Raw genomic sequence first — 12,708 nt, 5'->3', positions numbered from 1 at the left:
AAGTGAGAATGAAAGCATAAGCATTTTGATGCTTGTTTTCTTCACTCAGGACTCATATCATAGAATCCCCAGAGTGTGGAAGCAGGCCATTCAGCCCATTGAATCCACACTGACCCTCTGAAGAGCATCCCATCAGATCCAACCCTCCATTCCTGTAAACCTGCAATTCCCAAGGCTAATCTCCCTAGCCTGTACAATCCTGAACACTATAGACAATCCAGCAAGGCTAATCCACCTAACCTGCACATCTTTGTGACGGTGTAAGGAAACCAGAGCACACCCACGTAGAGAATATGCAAACTTCATATAGCCAGTCACTTAGAAGTGGAATCGAACCCAGGACCCTGGCACTGTGGGGCAGCATTGCTGACTACAGAGCCACCTTGCTGCCCTTAGCTTCTCACAATAGGACAGACTAAGAGCTTGGCTTTTAATTACTCTTCTTCTTTAATCAAGGTGAGGTTTGCCTATGTTGCTTCATCTTGCTTCTTGTCAGTGACATGTTAAGCTCAGAACTATTGTATGACAATTTCATTCATACAGATGGGTTTAAAAATGTTGTTATTTTAAAGGAAACTTGTGAAAGCACTGAATATCTTGCTAACTGGTGTAGAAAGATCTTCTCCTTTGTTCCATTACATCTTTTTTCACTTTAATGTCATTTGATTGAGGATTAAAATGACCAGAGGTCAACCAAACTAAACAGATTTATCCTGCTGAGTGCTCATTATAACGGATCAAGAGTTGGTTATTTCGTCCCATGTATATTCTACTTTCTTTTTTTTTAAGATATATGTTTTACTGATTAAATAATACCCGGAGGAATTTTTTTTTCAAGGGCGCAAAGAAATATTAGAACAATATCACTATTACAGACTGTACCCTAGCCAACTAGAAGTTGATCAGAGATAGCCAAACCAAATATTTTTGTAAATACAGGTCTTCTCCTTTTATTCAATAACAGCTGCTTACAGTCTGACTATTAAATTTCCAAATATCTGGAGCAAAAGACTGGGTTGCTTCCATAATCAGAAGCTATCAAGAGTGCTGTTGACTTCAAGCACACCTTATTTTCAATAATGTCAAGTTTGTGCAGGACTTGAATCTTATAGGAGTGAAGAATGATGAAATAACTATAAAAACAATTTATTTACAATGCTTTGTGCATTCCTGTTTCTAAAACAGAAATAAAAAAAACATTGAAACATAAGGGAGAAAAAAACCCCACTACATGGGATCAATGTGGATGTCACCATTTCCCCTGCCCCACCTTATCCCAGTCCCAATCTTCCAAATTGGCACTGCCGTTTTGAATGGTCCTACCTATTCATCTTCCTTCCAACCTAACTGCTCCACCCTCCTTTCTGACCTATCAGTTTCACCCCCACCTTCATCCACTTATCGCATTCCCAGCTACTATCCCCCAGTCCCACCCTGTTCCTATTTATCTCTCAGCCCCCTTGGCCCACAAGCCTCATTCCTGATTAAAGGTTTATGCCAGAAATGTCGATTCTCCTGCATCTCAGGTGCTGCCTAACCTGCTGTGCTTTTCCAGCACCATACTCTTCCAGCACCATTGTACTGTACATAATGGGAAAGTGAGGAGATTCACAGTGCACACTTCTCTCAGTCTTTTCTTAATTCCATGAATCTATCAAGTGGGAAATTGGACTGTCTGAATTGCTTTGACAAAGCGTCAGCACAAATTGACAGGTGAAATGGCCTCTCTCTGTGCTTTTCTTTCCATGAATGGTAGGACTCTGAAAAGTAATGAAGGTCTGAGTGGTCTTGGTGCATTTATCCACAGATCTCTGAGCAGCAAAGTATGTAGATGAAGTTGTCAATTATTAGCTGAAACAGAGAATACACAAGCAGGAAGGTTATGCTGGAACTGTATAAAATGCTGGTTAGGCTACACTTGGAGTACCGTGTGTAGTTATAGGAATGAGTTGATTGTATTAGGATGAATGCAAAAAAGATTCACCAAGATGCTGCCTTTGTTAGAGAATATGACCTATTAAGAAAAAATGGATAGGCTTGGGTTGCTTTCATTCGCCTGTGAATCTGTGGGTCTGTAGTTACATTTAGATTTCTTTCCTGAAAGGACAATAGTGAACTATATGATATTTTTAATTGACAAAGGGCTTCATGGTCACTATTACTAAAATTAGCTTTTAATTGCAGATGCATGAACTGAAGTTACATTCTACCAATTGCCTTTCCACCAATTAAACCCTTGTCTCCAGAGCACTGGGGCTCTGACACAGGTTTATTACGTATATCTGGGGCAGATAGGATTTGAACATAGACATTCTGGTCCAGAGGGAGGAATTATGCCACAAGACCTTTAAAAAAGTATACACTGGGTGCAAACTGTCCCACCATCTACAAGGTATAAGTCAGGAGTGTTATAGAATACTCTATAATAACCTGGATGATTATAGTTCCAACGGCACTCAAAAAGGTCAACACCATCCAAGAAAAAGCAGTCCACTTGGTTGGCACCCGTCCATCATCTCTTCATCATGCTTCATCACCGATGCACAATGGTAGCAGTGCAGTAACCCACTAAGGCTCCTTTGACAGTACCTTCTAAACCCATATCCTCTACCATCTGGAAATAGATGAATAGGAATATCACCAGCTGTGAGTTCTGCCCTAAGTCACATATCATTCCAACTTGTAAGAATAACTTCATTCCTTCGCCGTCGCTAGATCAAGATACTGGACCTCCCTTCCTAACAGCATGCTAATTGTATCTACACCCAGGCAGTGTAGCAGTTCAAGAAGGTAGCTCAACACCAGCTTTTCAAGGGCAACTGAAGATGGCCAATAAATGCAGGTCAGCCAGAAACCCTAAAATTCATCAAAGAACAAACCAAAATAGCAACAATTTAGCTTGTGATCAGAATCATCTTGGGCTACCCAAGACTGGTCTTGCAATTGCTAATACAATAATGTACTTCCACTACAAATGTCAAATGTAGCACTGCCAATCTGAAGTAAGGAGAAGTGGGATGAAGGGTAACGTGTGGAGATGCTAGTTTTCATTTATAGTGATCAAAGAAATCTTAACAGTAATAAAAACACACAATTATGGAAAAGATTGTTTGAAATCATGTATAGCAGGTTACTAGTTCACATTCTGATTGTAGAACCCATTTCATCCACCTATCTTAATGATTCAACTGTTACTCAAAAATGCTAATGTCAAACAGTTGTGTCCTAATATGGAAGTGATTATGCTAAAACACTCCACGTGTTTCCAATTTGATGTATTTAATATTTATTCTACATATGCAATATTTTTATTGTATACTGATAAAAAATTGAATGGAGTTAAATGAGAAATCTTTAATCTGGTCCCATCAAAGTACATGACAAATATAAAAATTATTTGCCCCAATACAACTGTGTAAGTCTTAATCAAATGACTGAAGTAGTCAGAACAGAATAAATCCATTCTTTCCTCTGTGACTAACTTTTATGAATAATATGGCATAACATAAATGCAGATTCACCTTCAACACAAGCAGGTTACAAGTGAACAGAGTAATATTCACTGTCTTTCCCTAGGTGACTATAGGTAACTTTCTGGAACAAATTCTAATGCCTTTCCAGATGCAACATTTGGGCCAGTAGTACTGGGTCTTGTTATCTACACTTACGGTACTAAAGGGTTAAAGGCTGAGAAACAGCTGCAGTGTGGTGGAAGTGGGGGGAGGGGTAGGTGGATTGCATTGACACAATGCCGCATATATCTCTTAGGCATCTTGCCCACTTTGTACCTGATATGTTACTGATATGGTACACTGATTGTACAGTATTTTAAGAGATCTTGAGGAAGCCAAAATTCATAATTGAATGTGTTTCTTTCTTTCATATTTGATAACTATTCTGTATCGAGTTAGCTGGAATTTTCTTAAATTAATATTCAAAATATTTTTCAAAAAATTATGAAGAGGACAACCTAAGTAAACAATATCATAATCCTAGAATCCCTACAGTGTGGGAGCAGCTCATTTGGCCCAACATGTCCACATTGACCCTCTGAAGAGTAACCTACCCAGACCCATTCCCCTACCCTTATTACTTTACATTTACCCTGACTAATGCACCCAATTCATACAAGTCAAAAGTATTCGGTGACAGGACTATTATTATGTACTTTTTAAATTGCCATTTATGATATAAAATTATCATGATACAAACTTCCATAAGAACTAAAATGTTGGTTTATGGATTAAAAGTCACATCATTTTAATAATTGTTTTGACCTTATAGATGTAAGAAAACTACTTATAGAATCAGAATCCCTACAGTGTGGAAACAGGCCATTTGGCCTAACAAGTCCACACTGACCCTTCGAAGAGTAATCCACCTAGACCCATTCCACTAGACTTAACCCTGACTAATGCACCTAACCTACACATCCCTGAACATTATGGACAATTCAGAATTGCCAATTCACCTAACCTGTACATCTTTGAATTGTGGGAGGAAACTAGAGCATCAGGAGGAAATCCATGTAGACTCAGGGAGAATGTGCAAACTCCATTCAGACAGTCATGCATGGTGGGAATTGAACGCAGGTTCCTAGTGATGCTAACCATGACTCTGAGTTAATCTGCCTAGGCTGGTGAGTACAAGTTATAGAGTTTATGATATAGCTGACTAATTTTATTGTTAATCCTTGGAATTCTTCACTTCAGATTTCAACTGATACTCAGTATTTGAGTACGTGAGCATGTTCAGGGTTGATACATTTTAAGATGCTAAAACATTAAGGACTATTGGCTAGTTGATCTTCTTGAGTACTCATTTAAGCAAGTGAAGCGTATTCCAACACAATCCTGATTTGTGCCTTAGAGATGATGGATAGGCTTTGGGGAGGCAGAAAGTGATACTCATCACAGAATTCCTAGCCTGTGACCTTTTCTTGCGGCTACAGTATTTAAATGGTTAGTTTAATTTAGTTTCTGGTCAATGATAGCCCATAGAATATTGACAGTTGGGGATCTAGCAATGACAATACTATGAAACGTTAAAGTTAGATTCTGTCTTGTTGGAGATGGTCATTGCCACTTTTAAGCCCAAGTCTGGACATTGTCCGGGTCTTGCTGCATATGAACAGGGTCTGCTTCAGTAGCCGAGAAGTCATAAATGGTCAGTGAATATTCTGACCTTTGAACATACGCTGGAAAGAAGGTCATTAACAAATCAACTGAAGATGGATCTAGGACACAATCCTGAGGAACTCCTGCAGTTGTCCTGCGTGGGATGGAGGTGACGGGGGAGGTCTGGGCGCAGGACACATCTTCCCCCTCACCTCCATCCAAGGCCCCAAAGGATCCTTCCACATCCAACAGAGATTTTTCTGCACCTCCACACCTGTCATCTACTGTGTCTGTTGCTCTCAATGTAGCCTCCTCTACATTGGCTAACTTGCGGAACGTTTCAGAAAACATCTCTGGGACACACACATTAAACAACCTCACCGCCCTGTGGCTGAACACTTCAACTCCCCATCCCACGCCACCAAGGACATGCAAGACCTGGGTCTCTTCCGCTGCCAAATTCTAGTCACCTGATGCTTGGAGGAAGAATGCCTCATCTTCTGCCTTGGGACTCTCCAACCACACAGAATCGATGTCAAATTCACCAGTTTCCTCATCTCCTATCCCTGACCTTATCCCAGATCCAATCCTCCAACTTGGCACCACCTTCTTGAACTGTCCTACCTGTCCATCTTCCTTGCCACCTATCTGCTCCACCCTCCGCTCCGACCTATCACCATCAATTCCCACCTTCATCTATCCAATGCATTCCCAGCTACCTTCCCACCAGCCCCACCTCCCTCCCATTTATCTCTCAGCCTTCTTGGGTCCCCTCACATTCCTGATGAAGAGCTCATGTTCGAAACATCGACTCTCTTGCTCCTCGGATGCTGCTTGACTGGTTGTGCTTTTCCAGCACCATACGTTTTGACAAAAGTATTATCAGTCAGATGAGTTTAATTTTGCAATGATTTGAAGGTCCTCACAATTTTTCATAAAAGTAATATGGCTTCAACAAGCATTCATGTATTTCCAGGTCTGCATACATTCAATTGAGGTGTTCCATGCAGACAGTGGTTTCAATTTTTGGACATTTTAGGTCTACTATCTGAAACGTATATTAATACCAGCTTACATCTTTGATGAATTAAGACTCATCTGTTATTAAAAAGGAGACATGGGGAATTGTGAGTTTTCACTTCCAGTCACAGGATCCTGACTGTTGTACAGACCTCAAATACCTATTCCCCCACTTCCATATTCCCCCCTCATGCTTATTTATAGTATTCTTTAAGAATAATCTCTTCTTGCTTAAATGTTTTATCCATTCTTTCAAATTGCTCTATATTATTTCTGCTTCAAGAGATATTGAGGTTTAATTCCTAATGACTGTGTCATAAGGGTCTACCTCTATTTTGCCTTTCTCAACATTTTCAGGGTTTGCTGTCTGAACTATCTGATTGCTGGTGGGATTCATATCTTTTCATTGATATTGGGATCATAGGCATGTGAAATTCTTGCTCCAAGATGCTGTATAATGCACAGTTTCCAGGTCTCTCTTTTATGAAGAATTTTAAGATAGCAATAGTTTGGTGTTAATTGTCCTACAATTCAGGTTTTATTTTCTGTATCAAGCTCAAATGCCTGTTGTTCCTAATTTTGGTTCTTTTATGTGACCATTTTCTTGCTAAAATACATCTGGGCTTTAAGAAGTTGTTGGCACGAGAAAGCATGACACTCCCCATCTGTTGATGAAATTTATTTCTATTTCAGTATTTCTTTGAAATGAATTCTGGAACAGTAATCAGAAGTGTAATAGTCATGATCCTTATAAACACCCAGCTTAATGGCTCTGGTAATAGAGGACTTTTTATTTGAACTAGTGTTATCACAGCAGGGGTCTTCCTTGGTTAAACACGTTGCTATTCCCTTGGAGAAGGCTCTGCAGATGGTGTGAGCTCATTCTTTTTCACGCTAAGGTTTTGCCCTGTTTCCACAGGATATAGAGTATGAGCTGACGCAAAGAAACGAGTGTAAATTAAGCTATTCCCTAATTACAAACTTGAAGACTGCTGCCAATTTATAAAGTAATTTTCATAGAACTGATTTCAACACGATCATGTATCAAATTCATCAATTAGACAATATACCAGCCATAATTTAATACAGAACTAATTCAACTCACTCAATATTCCATTATTAATTTCTTCTAAGGAAAAAAAAGCATCTTTCTATTCAACAATTTGGTTTTTAGGATCTAAACTCTGATTGTCCTCATGACACCTTTTCTTAAAACTAAAGCACAATATTTTTCTAACAGTTTTGCTGCAATAATAAAAATCCAAGTGCTTAACTGTACTTTCATGTTGGTTCATAGCAGTGCAACATATTTCTGGTCAACAAGAAATGTTATGCATATTATGAGAAAACAACATTTTGTAAGTTCATATAATGTTGCTCTTGAATGTTGCATTTGAAATCAACTTCATTGTCATTTGAGCTTCTCATGTTAATGACTCAAAAGTTTCATTAAAATTATGCCCTCAGTACTTACTGCCAATTGTTTATTATTCTATTTATAAACTCCATGAATCATTTATTTGTTTTAAAAAAAGTCAGTGTTTTGAACATTCGGGCAAAATAATATTAAGATCTGTATTGGGTTTTATTTGAAGGGTATCTTTCCAACTGATTGTTTTTGTTTTCATGTAGATCTTTCTCACCTAATGTAATAGTGTCATAGATTATTTTATTTAATGTTTAATTAAATTTTATTTAAGAGGATGGTATAAGCCAGTAATATCTCTGGGAAGTATGTGAGATGATGCCATTGTTTTACTGTAGAGGTATGTAAATGATCAATACTGGTTGAATTCAATCAGACCTAATCATCATTGAGAAATTACTGTCCCATGCCCGATTTATTTCCCTCAATACTAATTGTGCTACAAGTCAGGTTTTATTTGGTTCTTTTATGTGACCATTTTCTTGATAAAATACATCTGGGCTTTAAGTTAATTATTATATCCAGAGTTTACTCATGAATAAGTTTGGGGGATAGCTCCTTCATTACATTCACTTCCCACCACAAAATGTGTATCCTCGCCTCTCATGTTTCTTCTAAGCTGCTTGGGTGCACAACAACTGGAACATATTGCACAGAGGCAACATTCCTTAAATAAAATTTCATCTAAAACCTCAGGTGAAAATCAGACTGCCACACTTCAGCATCCTATTCCTGCCCGAACTGAGTTTTCAACTCAATATCAATTCCAGTGCAAAGACTATCGACAGGTAATTCTCCTATAATGCTCACTTATTAAACTCAAATTGTCTGTAATGCGATTTGTGAATAGCTGGCCTTTTACTCATCTCTGGCACTAGGTGTAAGGGTGCATGGAGTTCTGAACTCTGCATCGGCGTCACATGATCTGTTGGCTCGTGCACTTTCTTGTGAAGAGTTTCGTAAAAGGTATTGTGAAATGCTTGTACCAGTGCACTTGGAAAAGCATTGTAAAAATGTCTCTACAGCCTGAGGACAAGAAACTGGGAGCTATCTGTTAATTTTAAAACTTAAAGAGTTGAGATAAGAGTGAAATTTCACTGGAACTGACTAATAGTAAAAGGATAATGTTGAGGATTAGTTTCAAACTTGGCTTTATTGTTTGTATTAAAAGCTTTCTTTCTCTTGTTTAAAAAATATGTTCAGATGTTAGAGTATCTGAAGACTCATGCGAATCTCTTTCAGTGACTAAATAACTATGGTAACCAACTGCAAAACATTACCAGTATTGGGGTTTGGACATGGTTAGTCAGCTGCTCAGAATCAGGAAACTCTGCACATAGTGGGTGACGGAGAGAAAGATGGGTGGCACATTTACTTTTGGTGCATGTGTGGAGGTAGCCTGACTGGGTGAGTAGGCTATTCAGAAGAGATTCAGGGCTAGTCACAGTCAGATGTTAGTGAGGATCAGAATGAGTGGGGAAGATATTCCAGGAAATGGTGAAAACAGTAGCAGAAAGAGAGTGAATGTGAGGTATCAACAAGAAGATGGTGGCACCTTCACTGGTAGAGTGGAGAAGATCATTAATCTTCTCCTACATTCTCTGCATTCCGTTAGATGATTGAGACTGCTCTGGCCAGGACAATAACCCAATTCCAGGTTGGCGTGGTTCCAGTAGAACAGCATCCTCTGTTGGCCTGGGAGAAAAAGGACATCCTATCTCTGCAGCATCTCATGCCCCTGCCCACAAAAAGAGGCACTGATTTTCCATCATCTGCCATGTCCAGGGCCAATGTCATGAACCATGCAGGGCAGCTCCAAACCAACAGCTTTAAAAGGTAGTGCTGGGCACCATGGATTTGGTCAATTCTGGGATATTCAGGAAGTGGTAAGTTGTTTTGGAAACAGCACATGGTGTGATTGTGCTAGAATATGTGAGAGGAACACCAAAGGGTGGGGAAAGTAATAAATCAGGCTGGTTTGAAACTCTCCAAACAATCTTGACAAAACTGACACTTAGCGAAAGAAATGAAGATTCAACCCTTGATCTATCAAGGCAGGTTTCATTCTGGGATCTGACTTGTGCAATGCTACCATTGGATGGGATCAGAACACTGACTGAAATGTAGTGCAACCAGCAGCTATGGATGCTAATCAAGAGTAATCAGTTGAAAATTCTGATGAATCGCACTATACAATACAACAGGTCAAAATTTACTTCGACTGTGTTTGTGTTAGGCTAATTACTAATGTTGCTTCTGGTTATTTTTACTGGTATACCCGAACCCAGTTTTTCCCCATAGGCCCCATTATTTCTATTGCACGATTTTATATAGCACAACAATTACAAAGGAAACCAACTACGGCATTATAGGAGAACTACCTGTACTTCCACCATTGTAACAGCACCCATTTTAGTCCATGTGTTGTTTGAACTCTTCCAAATCTTTGTGGCCTTCGAACAATTCAAATACTCTCTTGCTCAGCCAGCCATGTTTTGTAAACTTCAACTCATTCTACAACAAGCATCTTGTCCTAGCTAACTAACAATCATGGTCAATTCTTCCAATGTAAGATTCTCTCGTTAAGTTTAAATTTCTCCTTTATCTCACGCTAGCTCATTTCTTAATCTGACCCTAGAAGACTCTGTTCTGACTAAGACCACACTGTTTTGTGGACACTGGCTCCTAATAAACTCTAACACCTTTCCCTTTCATCCCACCATTAACCACTTTGCATTGAACGAACTCTGGAATTTTCTTGTAAACTTAACTTTTTTTCTTCTCTGTAAACCCATTATGAAAAGGCCACTCCTTTTCTTCAGTCTCTAGTTTTGTCTTCAGCAGAGGATCTTAAAATCTATAATTTCAATAAAATTTGTATCAAGTGAAAGTGCTGCTTCTCGATTGTCCTTCTTTTGGCATTTTGCTGTGCGTCCTTACGTATATATAGTACAGACCAGTAAATTTAAAAACGAACAATTACTGTAAAAACTTCTTATTGTCTGATGTGGTTCCTCCAAAGACTGCACTATTGTAAACATCTAAAGCACTGATAGTTATTCCTGCAATTAATCTTAAATCAAGGAATCTAATGCACTTTAAGGACCCAGCTTTCAGTTCATTGTGGCCTCAAACACATATCTGAAATGACACTGAAATGGAGCTGTTCAGGAAAGTGAGTGGTGGGGTGGAAGAGGAAGAGAGATAACATCCAAACTACCAGTTCTTTCCACTTAAACACTGACAGTGTTGTGAAATTAAATGATAGAAATATCTGTGGAGAGAGGAACAGGGCTAAATATTTCACGTCTGACTTTTCGTCAGAACTGGGAGAAGTGAAAGGGGAAAGGTCACAATAATAATGGAAGAAAAGTCTGTGATAAGATGAAGGGCTGGCAAAAATAAATGACATGGTAAAAAGATAGTGAAGAAACAAGCGATCCAGCTGGAGGAGATAAGAATGTGAACAGAGGTTATCATCAAAAATTGTTGAACTCAAATGTTGACCCTAGAAAACCAAAGGACATCCAGCCAAAATATGAAATGCTGCTCCTTAAGCTTGATTCATTTTCAGTGGAACACTGCAGCAGCTGCAGTACAGGAAAATCAGAGTGGGAGCAAAGTAGAGATTTAAAATTACAGGGGACTAGAAGCTTGGGATTTGGTTTGTGAAATGAAAGTCCAGCAAAGCAGTCTCCTAGTTGCATTTGGTTTCCCAAATATAGAAGATCAGATTATGAGCAGTAAATCATGCTGTGTGTTGGCTGCCTGAATATAGGTCCTTCTCAATGTGTGATGCTTCATTCTGAACTGCTGAAGAGTTTTTGAAGATCGGTTTGCAGCAAATATATTAAACTGAACATATAAGTAACATGCTGTTTGATCCAGGTGATTTGTGCAGGGCCTTGGATGATAATAAGAGGTGAGAAAGGACAGTTGCTACATTTACTGCACTTTCATGGAAAGGAGTGGTGTTGGACACGATTCCGGACTTGAGTGCTACAGACAAATGATTCAATCGGTGTGCTGAAAGAGGTATGAAAGACTATTTCTCTTCCTGGGACTATAAAATGAAATTTAAGTTTGACAGCTATATACTTTGAATACTAAATGAGCTTTGCAACTTTGGGGGTGGGGAACCCCCAAAAATCTACATTTTGTTTTAGCTGCAGGGCATTAAGTAGCATAGAGAATCTGAATTGAGGAAATTCTGCCTGAAGATTTGTAACAAACTGAAGTTTGACACAAAAATTGCAAGTGCAAGAGCAACCAGACATCTAGAGCACCTTTCTCCCTCTGTGGAGGAGGGACACAAAGATCAAGAAAGCGCAAAAGGATTGAACAAGACCAGAAGGGCTCATGCCCGAAACGTCGATTCTCCTGCTCCTTGGATGCTGCCTGACCTGCTGCACTTTTCCAGCAACACATTTTCAGCTCTGATCTCCAGCATCTGCAGTCCTCACTTTCTCCCAGAGTCCGCAGAGTCAACCACCATCATTTTTCAGATAACAGCAAATCATTAATGCTAAAAAAAAAGAGGAGAGAGAATAAAATCCAATCATAAAATCAGAGTTTATCTTTGGAATTTTGCATGTTATTTTCACACCCACACTATCAGACCACATGTCTTAATTGTGACTGCATATGTATTTGGTGGTTTTGAACTTTTATAGTTTAAGTTGTATCATAAGTTGAAAGTCCTCTCTTATCTACTAAAGATTAGAGTGGTGTTGGAAAAGCACAGGTCAGGCAGCCTCCAAGCAGCAGGAATCCTGATGAAGGGCTTTTGCCCGAAACATCGATTTTCCTGCTCCTCAGATGCTGCCTGACCTACTGTACTTATCCAGCACCACTTTAATTTTGACTCTAATCGCAAACATCTGCAGTACCCACTTCTACCATCTGATAAAGTCATGTTACCATAAATAGAGCGACTTTCTATTAATGACAAAACTTGGTGGGTTTGACTTTGGGCCACCAAGATGACCAATGTGAATTTTATGCATTTTGTGATGGCTTATGGAGGTGCAGCATTATTATTGACACTTTCCAGTTAAGTTGTGACAAAAGGGGAGATGTTTTGTGATAGCATCACAACGGAAGTGATGGAAATAGCAGAGAATGATCTATTGAACATGGAAAGTG

Source organism: Hemiscyllium ocellatum, chromosome 4, assembly GCF_020745735.1.
Source record: "Hemiscyllium ocellatum isolate sHemOce1 chromosome 4, sHemOce1.pat.X.cur, whole genome shotgun sequence".
Classification (NCBI taxonomy): Eukaryota; Metazoa; Chordata; class Chondrichthyes; order Orectolobiformes; family Hemiscylliidae; genus Hemiscyllium; species Hemiscyllium ocellatum.
Note: the sequence above shows the minus strand (reverse complement) of the source record.